The sequence below is a fragment of the Balaenoptera physalus genome, assembly GCF_965194825.1.
Source record: "Balaenoptera physalus genome assembly, contig: SUPER_3_unloc_4, whole genome shotgun sequence".
In the NCBI taxonomy this organism is placed as follows: domain Eukaryota; kingdom Metazoa; phylum Chordata; class Mammalia; order Artiodactyla; family Balaenopteridae; genus Balaenoptera; species Balaenoptera physalus.
Window position 1 is genome coordinate 45,367 of NW_028126549.1, and position 14,448 is coordinate 59,814.

At 38.9% G+C, this 14,448-nt stretch overlaps 1 long non-coding RNA gene across 1 annotated transcript in view; it reads right to left on the bottom strand.

Moving 5' to 3' along the window:
• Positions 1-2,252: 2,252 nt before the first annotated feature.
• Positions 2,253-14,448, bottom strand: part of LOC309659099 — a 50,969-nt gene continuing 38,773 nt past the window's right edge. Inside the window, exon 2 of the long non-coding RNA XR_014262588.1 lies at positions 2,253-2,485. This is a non-coding gene — a long non-coding RNA (uncharacterized lncRNA). The remainder of the gene's footprint in view (positions 2,486-14,448) is intronic.

Genomic DNA, 14,448 nt, shown 5'->3' on the forward strand with positions numbered 1-14,448 from the left:
GCTGTGGTAGTTATGTACAATGGAATATCACTCAGCCATGAAATCAATGTCATAAGGCTAGTAACAACATAATGAGTGGATTTAGGTACGATGATTATAAGTGAAATAAGTCACACAGAAAAAGACACTTATCATAAGATATCACTTAGAGAGGGAAAGTAAAAATGGCTACACGTGAACTGAATTACAAAACAGAACAGAGTCACACATTTAGAAAACACACTTATGGCTGCTTAAGGGGAAAGAAGAGGTGGGCTGATGCATAAAACAAGAGTTTGAAATTAGCACAGACACCGTTCCATGAATCTAATATGCAATAGACAAGATCTACATATTGCTCAATGAACTGTACTCAACACTCTCTATTCACTGCAGAAGAATATATCGGACTAGTAAGCATCTTAAAAAGTATTTATTGATATCTTTCTGTAAGTGAATCAAGTGGGTGTAAAGCGGCATAAAAACAACAGTGAAAATCAGCTAAACCCCATTATAAAAGTAAATTTAAAAAAGAAAGATAGTGAAAAAGAAAGAAATTCTTATGAAATTCGTTCAGTGATGTGATGCAACTTGGATTGAGCACATCTAGAACCCAGCAGAATGAGACATAAGGCTGGACACTCTTGGGGCTGAGAGGATTCTTGAGGTTGGGTGAGCAAATGCAGACCATTTGAAGTAACACTGCATGGTATCCATTCCTTGGATCCCAAATCTCCAGGTTCAAGGGAATACTCCTACAGCTAAAACAAGTATGGGAAAACCAGAGGATGGTACACCGTGGGATCGGGAAATGTTTCTCAAACGCACTTCATTTCTGATCTGCTGGTGCTTGGGTTCGCCATTCCAGCCGCTTCACTACCAATCTTCCCACTTGGAGAATCTGCACCTATAACCCCCTGTTTCGTACCGTTTGCAATTTGTCCGGAGGATGAACGGGAAGAGGGGGAACGAATGAGATACTAGGTCTAGGTGTTTGGAAAGGCACATGTCACTCTAATATCCAATCTGGAAGAACCATTAAACAAAGGCTCAGCCTGACCTCCGGAACAAGAATAGGGACTGAAGCAATCCTGCGGGTTTGCAGCCAGCTCCCAAAAAACCGAGTTGAAAAATGGAGCTCAGGGGAAATACAACTCACAAACCTGCAGTGTTATAAATGATAACTATCGTCTCAAAATATATTGAGGTAAGGCAACGAACAGGATTTGAAAGCAAGGCAGAATTGCAGGAAACAGTTTTCAAGAGGTAGATTGGAAATGCCTTTAAAGCACATGAAAAGCGGCAAAACGTCGACTATGATGCAGTTGGCCAAAAAGGGCGTATGCGTTTTTTCCTGAATATATTCAGGAAAAAACGCATACGCCCTTTTTGGCCAACCAAACAATCCTGCAAGGCAAATCAGCACTACAAAGAAGTCTCACGTCGCATTGGTCAAAAGGGCCATCCTGAAAATGTGGGAAAACCAGAAATGCAGGACAGGCCATGGAGACATGGGAGCCTGGTTACCCTGATGGGTGGGATGTAAATTGCCAACTGCCACTCTGGAGAAGTGTATGGTGTTTCCTAAAACATCTAAAAAACAGAGCTACAGAGCATACGGCACTTCCACTCATGAGCTTATAATTTGGGAAAACCAAACATCGACAGGACACAGGCACCCCAAAGCTTAGGTCTGCTCTGTTTACAAGAACCTCGACTTCGGTACACCTTAAATATCCCAGGAAAGAGAAAAATGGATAAAGAAGCTGTGGTACTTATGTACAATGGAATATCGCTCAGCCATGAAATCAATGTCATAAGGCTAGTAGCAGCATAATGAGTGGTTTTAGGTACGATGATTCTAAGTGAAATAAGTCACACAGAAAAAGACACTTATCATAAGATATCACTTAGAGAGGGAAAGTAAAAATCGCTACATGTTAACTGAATTACAAAACAGAACAGAGTCACACATTTAGAAAACACACTTATGGCTGCTTAAGGGGAAAGGAGAGGTGGGGTGATGCATAAAACTAGAGTTTGAAATTAGCACAGACACCGTTCCACAAACCTAATATGCAATAGACAAGACCTACATATTGGTCAATGAACTGGACTCAACACTCTGTATTCACTACAGAAGAATATATCTGACTAGTAAGCATCTTAAAAAGTATTTATTGATATCTTTCTGTAAGTGAATCAAGTGGGTGTAAAGCGGCATAAACACAGCAGTGAAAATCAGCTAAACCCCATTATAAAAATAAATTACAAAAAAAAAGACAGTGAAAGAGAGAGAAATTCTTACAAAATTCGTTCAGGGGATGTGACGCAACTTGGACTGAGCACATCTAGACCCCAGCTGGATGGGTCATAAGGCTGGACACTCTTGGGGCTGAGAGGATTCTTGAGGTTGGGTGAGCAAATGCAGACCCTTTGAAGTAACACTGCATGGTATCCATTCCTTGGGTCCCAAATCTCCAGGTTCAAGGGAACATTACTACAGCTAAAACAAGTATGGGAAAACCAGAGGATGGTACACCGTGGGATCGGGAAATGTTTCTCAAACGCACCTCATTTCTGATCTGCTGGTGCTTGGGTTCTCCATTCCAGCCGCTTCACTAACAATCTTCCCAGTTGGAGAATCTACACCTGTAACCCCCTGTTTCGTACCATTTGCAATTTGTCCGGAGGATGAACGGGAAGAGGGGGAACCAATGAGATACTAGGTCTAGGTGTTTGGAAAGGTTCATATCACTCTAATTTCCAATCAGGAAGAACCATTAACCAAAGGCTCAGCCTGACCCCCGGAACCAGAATAGGGACTGAAGCAATCCTGCAGGTTGGCGGCCAGCTCCCAAAAAACCGAGTTGAAAAATGGAGCTCAGGGGAAATGCAACTCACAAACCTGCAGTGTTATAAATGATAACTATCGTCCCAAAATATATTGAGGTAAGGCAACGGAGAGGGTTTGAAAACAAGGCAGAATTTCAGTAAACAGTTTTCAAGAGGTAGATTACAAATGCCTTTAAAGCACATGAAAAGCGGCAAAATGTCGACTCTGATGCAGTTTGCCAAAAAGGGTGTATGCGTTTTTTCCTGAATATATTCAGGAAAAAACGTATACGCCCATTTTGGCCAAACAAACAAGCAGGCAAGGCAATTCAGCACTACAAACAAGTCTCACGTTGCATCGGTCAAAAGGGCCATCCTGAAAATGTGGAAACAGCAGAAATGCAGGACAGGCCATGGAGACACGGGAGCTTTGGTCCCTTGATGGGCAGGATGTAAATTGCCAACGGCCACTCTGGAGAAGTGTATGGTGTTTCTTAAACATCTAAAAAATAGAGCTACAGACAATACGGCACTTCCAGTCATTGGCTTATATCTTGGGAAAACCAAACATCAAGAGGACACAGGCACCCCAAAGTTTAGGTCTGCTCTGTTTACAAGAACCTCTACTCAGATACCACTTAAATATCCCAGGAAAGATAAAAATTGATAAAGAATTTGTGGTACTTATGTACAATGGAATATTACTCAGCCATTAAATCAATGAAATAAGACCAGTTGCAGCAACTCGTGGAGACTTAGGTACAATCATTCTACGTGAAATAATACACATAAAAAGAGACATATCATAAGGTATCATTTATAGATGGTATATCAAAATGGGTAGAAATGAACTAAATTACAAAACAGAAACAGAGTTACACATTTAGAAAACACACTTATGGCTGCTAAAGGAGAAAGGTGGGGCGGGGTGATGCATAAACCAAGAGGTTGAAAATAGCATAGATACGGTTCCGTAAACAAAAGAGGTAATAGACTGGACCTACTGTATAGCTCAAAGAGCTGGACTCAGCACACTGTTGTCAACAGAAAAGGATATATAAGACTGGTAAGAATCTGTAAAATAAGTTATTGATGTCTCTCTTTAAGTGAATCAAGTGGATAGATGTAGAGCACGAAGAAACACAGTATTAAAAATCAGCTATACCCCATTATAAAATTAAATATCAAGAACCAAAAAGGAAAAGACAGTGAGAGGGAGAGAACTTCTTACAAAATTTGTTCAAGGGCTGTGATGCAACCTGGACTGACCACATCTAGACACACAGCTGGATGGGACCTAAGGCTCTACACTCGTGGGGCTGAGGGGCTTGGTGAGGATGGGACACCAAATGCAGCCCTTTTAGAGTAATAGTGCCTGGTCCCCATTCCATGGGTCCCATATCTCCAGGCGCAAAGGACCCTTCCTACAGCTGAAACATGAATGGGACATCCATAGGATGGTACACCGTCTGTTCGGGAAGAGTCTGGAAAAGTCACCTCATCTCCACTTCTCCTGGTATTCGGGTTCCCCCTCCAGCTCCTTTCCTTAGAGTCTCCCCACTTTGGGAAGGCAGCACACTCAACAGCCGGTTTTGCACAGCTTGGAATTTTCCGGGTGAAGAAGGGGAATGGGGGGATGGGATGAGACACAAGCCCTAGATGCTTGGACAGGCATATGCTACTCTACTTTCCTAATCTGGAAGAATTTCCCTGTCCTTCAGGTGCCACAGAAACTGGAATGGGTCTCTAGAAATCCTGCCCCTTTGTGGCTGCTTCACTAAACAACAAGTTGAAAACTGGTGCTCAGGGGCACTGCAATTCACAAACATGCAGGGTTGTAATTGACACCTCTAATGGAGTCATTTCTTGAGCCAAGTATTCGTAAAGGACTTGTAAGCAAGGCAGAATTGTAGGAAAAGTATTTCAAGAGGTAGTTTGCACTTGCCATTAAAGCACATGCAAAGCTGCTGAACATCCCCAATGATGCAGTTTGCCAAAAAGGCCGTATGCGTTATTCCTTAATATATTCAGGAAAAACACTAATACTCCATTTTTGGCCAACAAAACAGGCGGGCAATGCAAATTAATACTACAAAGAGGTATCACTTCGCACCAGTCAGAATGGCCAACCTCACAAAGTGTAAAACCTGAAATGCAGGACAGGGCATGGAGAAAAGGGAACCCTGACAAGCTGATGGTGGGAATGTAAATTGCTAACAGCCACTCTGGAGAAATGGATGGTGATTCCTTAAAAATCTAAAAAAACAGATCTTCAGAGCATATGGCGCTTCCAGTCCTGGGCCTGTATCTTGGAAAAAACGTAAATTGACAGGAACCAGGCACTCCAAAATTTATGCAGCCCTGTTTACAAGAGCCTCTACTTGGAAGCTACCTAAATGTCCTTGGAAGGAAGAATGGATAAAGAAATTATGCTAGATATGTACAATGGAATATTACTCAGCCATGAAATGAATGAAATAAGGCCATTTGCAGCCACTCGGAAGGACCTAGATACATTCATACTAAGTGTCATAAATCAGAGAATGATAAATATCATATGATATTACTTATCGGTGGAATCTAAAAATTGATAAAAAACGTACTATCTTACAACACAGAAACAGAGTCCCAGACTTAGAACATAAACTTATGGTTACCAAACTGGAAAGGTGTGTTGGAGGCATAAATCATGAGGTTGGAGTCAGTATACACATATTTACAGAGAGAAAACTTGTAATCAACATGGACCTGCTGTAGAGCACTTGGAACTCTTCTCAACACCCTTTAGTAACCTCAATGGGAAAATAATTCTAAAAAGAATATATAGTCATCTCTGTATAAATGAATCATGTTGGTGTATATCAGAAACAAACACAACATGGTAAATCAACTATAGTCCATTATAAATTTGAAATTAAATTACAGAAAAGAAAAATGATTACTAAATTCGTTTAGTCGCGGTGAGTGTGCTAATGTCACATCCCTGGACACAGACCCAATTTGGTCCCAAGGCTGGACTGTTGTGGGCCTGAGGACCTCGGGAGTATATGCCAGCTAATTCGCCCCCCTTGAACGTGTACTACCTGGTCCCCTCTGCATGGGATCACAATCCCCAGATCTAAATGTGCCCTCATACTACTAAACCAACCCTCTGACACTCAAAAGATGGTGGACTCTCTGGGCTGGATGACATTTGGAAAATCACCTGGTCTCAGCATATCCTGGTGTTTGGCTTCCAACCTCCAGAGTCCTTCGTTAGGGTCATCCCACTCTGCAAGACAGCACCCTCAACAGGTGATTTTGCAGGGGTTTATACTTGTTCGGGGGATGAAGGGTAAGGGGGAAGAAGGAATAGGACAGAAGCCCTTACATGTTTGGTCAGGCACATTCCACTCCAATTCCAGGAACAGGACTTTCCCTACATCTACGGTGGTGTCAGCAACAAGAGAGGGACAGTAGAAATCCTGCCGCCTTCTGTTTCCCATAACAACAATTCTAAAACTGGACCTTATAGGCACTTCATATTCACAATGCCTGGGGAGCTGTAAATGACAACAGCCCTCATAAAATGTCTTGGGGTAGGTAATCGAAGTAGACTTCAAAACAAGTCAACCTTTCAATAACCCTTTTCCAAGGGGTAAATTTTACTCCCACTGTTTAAAAGAAGAAAAGCACATATGAAGATGCTCACCATTGCTTTATGTTAGACAAATGTAAATCAGATGTACAAAGAAGTATCACATGGACCCACTGAGAACAGCCATCATCACAATGTCTACAAACAAGAAATGCTTAAGAAGGTGTGGAAAAAGAGAAACCTACTACTTATTATTATTATTTTTTAATCTGCATTGGGTCTTCGTTGCTGCACGCGGCTTTTCCCTAGTTGCAACCAGCGGGGGCTACTCATCATTGTGGTATGCAGCCTTCTCTTTGAGGTGGCTTCTCTTGTTGTGGCACACAGGCTCTAGGCACACAGGCTTCAGTAGTTGTGGCTCATGGACTCTAGAGCGCAGACTGAGTAGTTGTGGCGCACGGGCTTAGTTGCTCTGCGACATATGGGATCTTCCCGGGCCAGGGCTCGAACCTGTGTCCCCTGCACTGGCAGGCGGATTCTTAACCACTGTGCCACCAATACTACGCTATTGGTGGCAATGCCAATTGGTAACGGCCACTATGGAGCACAGAATGGAGGTTACTAGAGTAAGGCGAGGCAGGAGGGATAAATTGGAAATTGGGATTGACATATACACACCACTATATATAAAAGAGATAACAGGTAAGGGCCTACTGTATAGCACAGGAAACTCTACTCAATACTCTGTAATGACCTGTATGGGAAAGGAATCCAAAAAGGATTGGATATATGTATAACTGATTCACTCTGCTGTGCAGCAGAAAGTAACACAACATTGTAAATCAACTCTATTCCAAAAAAATTGAAATTGAAATGAAATGAAGTCAAATAAAATAAAATAGAGCTACCAGATGATCCAGCAAGTTCACCCCTGTGTGCATATCTGGAGGAAAGCGTAAATTGAAAAGAAACATCTTCCCCAATGTTCACTGCAACACTATTTACAAAAGCGAAGAAATGGAAGCAACCAAAATGTCTATCAACATATGAATATAGGTAAAGAATATGTGGTACATATATATAATGGAATATGACTCAGCCATAAAATAGAAGAAAATAATACCAATTGCAGTAACATGGATGGACCGAGAGATGATTGTACTAAGTGAGGTAAGTCAGACAGCGTAAGACAAATATTGTATGATATCACTTCTAGGTGGAACCTAAAAATTGACACAAATGAACTAAATTACAAAAGAGAGACAGACTCACAGACTTGGAAAACAAACTTATGGTTACCAAAGGGGAAAGGTGGGGGGGGGTAGGGATAAATCAGGAACTTGGGGTAAACATACGAATACTACTATATATAACATAGATAAGCAACAAGGACCTACTGTAGAGCACAGGGAACTCTACTCAATATTTTGGGAATACCTTTACCAGAAAAGAATCTGAAAAAGAATGAATATATGCATATGTGTAACTGAATCACTTGCTGTGCAGCTGAAATGAACACAACATTGTAAATCAACTATACTCCAATAAAATTTAAATTAAAATAATAAAGAAAATCACCTATATTTCAAAAGAAAAAAAGAATTCCCATATATTTTTATGGCTTGATAGCTTACTTCTTTAGTGCTCAATATTGTCCCATTCCCAGAATATATTAATACTATATCATTTCTTTCACCTATTGGAGGACACCTTAGTTTCATTCACATTTTGGCAATATTGAGTTAGGTGCTATAAATATCCATATGCAGGTTTTTGTCTGGACGTATGTTTTAAACTTCTTTCAGTAAATATCCATGAGAACACTTGCTGGATTGTACAGTAAGGGAATGTTCAATATTATAGCAAGTGTCAAACAGACTGCCAAATAACTGTATTATTTTTCATTTCCACCAATAACAAATGACATTTCCTATTGTTCCACATCCCCTACAGAAATTGTTCTTGTCATTGTTCACATTTTAGCCATTCTAAGTGTTACATAGTGGTATGTAATTATATTTTTAATTTGCTTTTTCATGGCAGCATGTAATATGGATTATTCTTCTGTATACTTATATGCATAGTGTCTATTTTCTTTGGTGAGGTGTCCATAAAGTATATTGGTCCACATTTTATTTAGGCTGCTTTCATTTTTTTCTACCAAATCTGTATTTATTTTATTTATTTTCGTGCCTTATTGCATTAGCAAGGACTTGGAGTAAAATATGGGAAAGGAGTCATGAAAGGGGACATCCTTGCTTTTACCTGAACTTAGTGGAAATGCTTCATGTTTTTGACCACTAATCATGATGTAAGATAAAAGTTTCCTGTAGATCTTTGTTATCAACTTGAGAAAGCTCCAATCTATTTCTTTAACTGAGAGTTTTTATGAAGAAGGGGCGTTAGATGTTTTCAAAGGCCTTCTGAATCTATAGATATGTTAATGATTGTCTTTAGGGTGTTGATATGATGGATATAATTATTTGATTCTAGAATGTTGAACCAGCCTTGCGTACCTGGGATTATTCCCTCTCATTAGTGATATAAAATTCTCTCAAAATATTGTTGGATTCGATTTGTTAATATTTTGTTGAGGATTTTTGCATTGATGTTCCTGAGAGATATTGGTCAATTTTCTTTATTATTCGTATGTTCCTCTAAGTTTGGGTGTTGTGGATTTAGTGTCAGACATTCATTTGGGGAGATTCTCAGTCATTTTTAAAAAAAAATATTTTCTGTTCTTTGTTATCTTGATTCTCCTGCTATACCCATTACGTATAGGTCACAACATTTTTCATTGTTCCACAATTATTGATTACACTGTTCTGTTGATTTCTTTCCTGCCCATTTTCTCTTTTCTTTTGAGATTTAAAGGTTTCTCTTGATATGTCTTCAAGCTCACAGATATTTCTCCTCAGCCAGCTCTTTGACTGCTAAAACAAACTACGAGAGACATGGTATTTTATAAATAACATAATTATTTTCCCATAATTGCTGAGGCTGAAAATTTCAAGAACAAGTTATCAGGGGCTTCCCTGGTGGCGCAGTGCTTAAGAATCCGCCTACCAATGCAGGGGACACGGGTTCGAGCCCTGGTCCGGGAAGATCTCACATGCCATGGAACAACAAAGCCCGTGCACCACAAATACTGAGCCTGTGCTCTAGAGTACACAGGCCACAACTACTGAGCCTGTGTGCTACAACTACTGAAACCCGCACACTTAGAGCCTGTGCTCCACAACAAGAGAAGCCACCCAATGAGAAACCCGCGCCCCGCAACAAAGACCCAACGCAGCCAAAACATTAACTAATTAATTAATTAATTATTTTTTAAAAAAGAACATGTTGCCAGCTGACTTAGTGTCTGGTGAGGGACCAATTTCTGATTCATAATGTGGGTCTTCTGGCTCGGCAATGAAATCATGTAATGGGCATAAGATCTTCTGTGTGCTCCATTTATTAGGTCACTAATCCCATGTTTGAGGTCTCTGGCCTCATGACCTAATCACCTCCCAAAAGCCCCACCTCCTAATACCATCAACATGGGAGGTGGGTTTCAAAATTTTAAAATTAGAGGTACAAAATGTTTACACCATAACAGGGACCACAGAGTTAATTGATTTTTCCTTTCATATTAAAGGTTTGCACATTTATATTTATTATATAATCCCCAAACCTTTGAGTTTTTTTTTTAAGATTGTTTTCCCGTATAGGACAGTACAGACCATTGAGTAGAGTTCTCTGTGCTATAAAGCAGGTCCTTATCAATACTTATCTATTTTATATATAGTAGTGTGTATAAGTCAGTCCCAATCTCCCAATTTATCCCTTCCCCACTTATCCCCTGGTAACCATAAGTTTGTTTTCTATATCCATGACTCTATTTCTGTTGTGTAAATAAGTTCATTTGTACCTTTTTTTTAGATTCCTCATATAAGCAATATTATATAATATCTGTCTTTCTGTGTGACTTGCTTCACTCAGTATAACAATCTCTAGGTCCATCCATGTTGCTACAAAACTCTTAATTGTTAAGGATAACTCTCAATTTTTTCCAGTATCATCAGCAATTCTTTCTGGCAGACATGTGATAACACTTTTTAAACAGGGATATTGAGACCAAGGCTACTGACCTGCAGACAAACAAAACATCATTCATATAGTGAAAACTTTGCACATCAAAGGATGAAATCACTTGGTCTAAATCCCTTTGCACCCACTGCTGACAGAGGGCAGAGGAGTTTGACTCACTAATCTTCCTTATGTGCACTTCTTCTTAATGGGGTATTCCATCTAAAACTTATAAGAAGTGGGAATGCATCATGGAACACACCAGCCTCTACTACAGATTCTGAAGCATCAAAAAAAGAAAACAAACAAAAAAAATACATGATGAATCCATTCAAAGGGTTCTGTCCACATTGTTACAGTAGTTTCCCTCGAACTGTGAACCCTTTTCAAACCCTATCACTTGAACCTATTTTTATTTTTTTCAACAGAAATAATGTTAATCTGCAGTCACATGCTCCAGTAATATTACACTATCCCTTGTGCAAGTATGTAGGGATTTGAGGAGCTATGGGAGGCTATCATGAGAGGTTGCCTAGAGTAATTAGGACATTTCATTTAATGTTGGCTCTTCTCCCTAAGATGTCTGCTGCCCTCTTCTTTTTGTAGCTACTAGCATTGAAAAAGTGACCAAGATAAGGCCCTTCTCTTTTGTTGCCCATGAGTGCAGCTGTGATTAACCACACAGACATTGGTACTTCCAAAATCCCCTGAACCTACTGACCCTCTATGCATGGCATCACATAGGTAAGGATGGTGACGTGTATAGTTGTATAAAGCATGCTATAAAATTTTCGACTCTTCCCTTCCTCATAATTCCAAAGAATAGATTTCTTTGGATTTCTGCTTAATGCTGCTGGTGTTGGTACATAAGTTGAGGGAGGTATCAGGGCACACCAAAAGAGAGGGTAACTGCACAGAAAATACAAGCAGGTACATTTCTGTGTAGTTTCAAGCAGCTTATTTGCTATATCAACCATGGTGACATGTTGACCCTTCCTCTTTCTACTAGTAGTACAACAAACATAAAGGATATTTAGGCTGCTTGTTTTATCCCCACCTCTCACAATTGATCTGCATTCACATATAGGACAATGAAGGGCCCTTTCTACCATCTTCACCAATACTTGAGAACTGGAGAATGTCCAGATTTTTCCAGAGATTATTTTCATATTCCCCAATCAGGCCTATGAATGAATCTTACCTACTGTGTTTAATGAAGTCTTATCTCTAACGGCATCCCATCATCAACAAAATTGGAAAGAAATTTGAAGGGTCTTAGATTTTACCATATTTGAAATTCCAATATTTTAGCCTGACACGTTTTTGGAATTTAGAAAAAAATATTTTAAATGAGACAAAAAATCATTTTTATGACACAAAAAGACAGCAATAGTTTTATATTTTTATCTGTTCCACTTGCACACAGAAGTCTCACGGGGTTATGTAAAGCAGTCCTGTTGGGTGCTGTGCATGGTGCAAGTATGGATTAAAGCTTAGGAATCTTAAGCTTCGGTCACCTGAAACTCTTAAATTAGGATGCAAGCAATCCTGTCCAACATTTGAACAGAGCAAGACACTGTCTTTATTTTATTTGTCAGGTAATGAATCTGTCTTTTGCCCCAAGGAGAGAAACAACTGGCATCTTCAATCAATGTGTTATACAAAAATCTTTGAGCAGAGAGTGCAAGCAGAGGCTAATACAAGATGTGAAAAAAAAATGAGAGACCCTTGTGGCATTTTCTCCTAACCTATTGAAATCTCCCATTTAAAATGTGGGAATAATCAATCATCTGAGGAAAAAGGCCCGGGGAAGATTTTTGCTATTGTGGAATAATGGGATTGCTAAAGCTTTCAGGAGGCAAGAAGAATTAGTGAGAATGACCATGAGAAATCAGAGAAAAGTCAGATCCGTGGATAAAGTGATGTTTACCTCTGTGAATCAATGAGAAGTGGGAGCAAATGAAAGAAAGCTGAATGTAACATTTTCTGAATAAATGTAACCTTTCAGCTGTCATAGAAAAATTAATATTCACTATGATACAACACATTTAGTTTAGAAAGTTAACTTAAATTTAAAGCTTAATAATTAGATTTATTGAAGAAACGAAAATATATTTGTGGTTTAGAATAAATAATGTGTTCTGCTACAGATAAGAAGACTACATAAATAAATAGAAATACGACTAAATAAATAGGAAAATAAGAAATTAGATGTTATTAACATTAAAAACTGACACTCATCTAAAGAAAGAGAAGGAAAGACAGAAAGAGAGAAGAACTCATATCAAGCATATAATTAAAACTCCTAAATAAGAAGTCTTCAGATGTTAAAAAAAAGAAGTCTTCAATAAGAAGATAATGTAATAGCAAAAATGGGGGAAATATACCAAAAGATATTTCAAAAAGAGAGTACAGAATGTTAAGTAAACATATCAAAAGATGCTTGGCTTCTTAGTAGTCAATTAAATGCAAAAAAGTGATATCTGGAATTATCACTCACCAACCAGAAAGTTCAAATGAAAATGACAGGTATTATCAAGTTTGACAAGAATGTGTATAATCCTTGAATCTCATTCACTGCTGTTGAGGATGAAAAATCATACAAATGTTTTGAAAATATTTAGAAATATCTAAAACGATAAACACATGAAAGCTATGACTCGAAAATTTTACTACTACATGTATACTGAACAATAATTTATACACACACCACCAAAGCTCAAGTTCTAGAATTTATATACCAGTGCTATTCTCAATAGACACAAACTGAAAATCACTCATATTGTAATACACATTAGAATAAATTGATTAATAGTTAAATATTTACACTATGGAATCCTATGCAACAGTGACAATGCATGAGCACAACTACAGGCAACCATATAGGCATATTCACAAACAACATAAAATTAAAAAGCCCAATCCAAAAGTGATTTTACTGTGCCATAACATTTATATAAAATACAAAATACAGGTAAAGTTATCTTTTTGTTAGATACCAGAACAATATTAAACCTTAAGGGGAGTCACTACAATGGGACCAGGGGGCCTCTGAGTATCTGGCAATTTTCTGTGTCTTTGTCTAGAAGCTACGTATAGAATGTATTCAGATTCTGAATTTACTGAAATTTGTCATTTCCTTACAAACCATGCATGTTTTTAGTTGTTTTTTATACATAACAAAAAGGAAAAAAGATAGACTAGGGAAGGTAATTATATTAGCACTTTAATATCCATGCTTTACAAGGTGGAAGTGAAAGGTATTAAATACTTGACATTGTGATTACTTCTTAAAAGTAAGGTGAAAATTTGAGATTAATAAATAAGACATACTTCTTCATATATAATCCTCAAAGAGGAGGGGTAGAAAGGAGTATTATTTCTTTTCATTTAATACAGAATCGTTAAGATAGAAAGTAATGAAAACAGACTAGGTTTAAAAAAGAGCACACTGGACTTCCCTGGTGGCACAGTGGGTAAGAATTTGCCTGCCAGTGCATGGTACAGGGGTTCAATCCCTGGTCTGAGAAGATCCCACATGCCACAGAGCAACTAAGCCGGTGTGCCACAACTACTGAGCCTGCGCTCTAGAGCCTGCAAACAACAACTATTGAGCCTGCATGGCACAACTACTGAAGCCCACATACCTAGAGCCCATACTCCACAATAAGAGAAACCACCGCAAGGAGAAGCCCGTGCACCACAAGGATGAGTAACCCCTGCTTGACACAGCTAGACAAACGCTGTACAGCAACGAAGATGCAATGAAACCAAAAATAAATAAAATTAAATCTTTTCACTTCTGAGACAACTCACTCACGTGGCTGTAGGTAAGAGGCCTCAGTTCCTTGCCACATGGATCTCTCCTTAGGGCTGCTTGAATGTCCTCATGACATGGCAGCTGGCTTACCCCAGGATGAGTGATTTGGCAGAAACCAAAACAGAAGCTGCAATGTCTTTTATAACTTTGGAAGCTGCACTTTGTC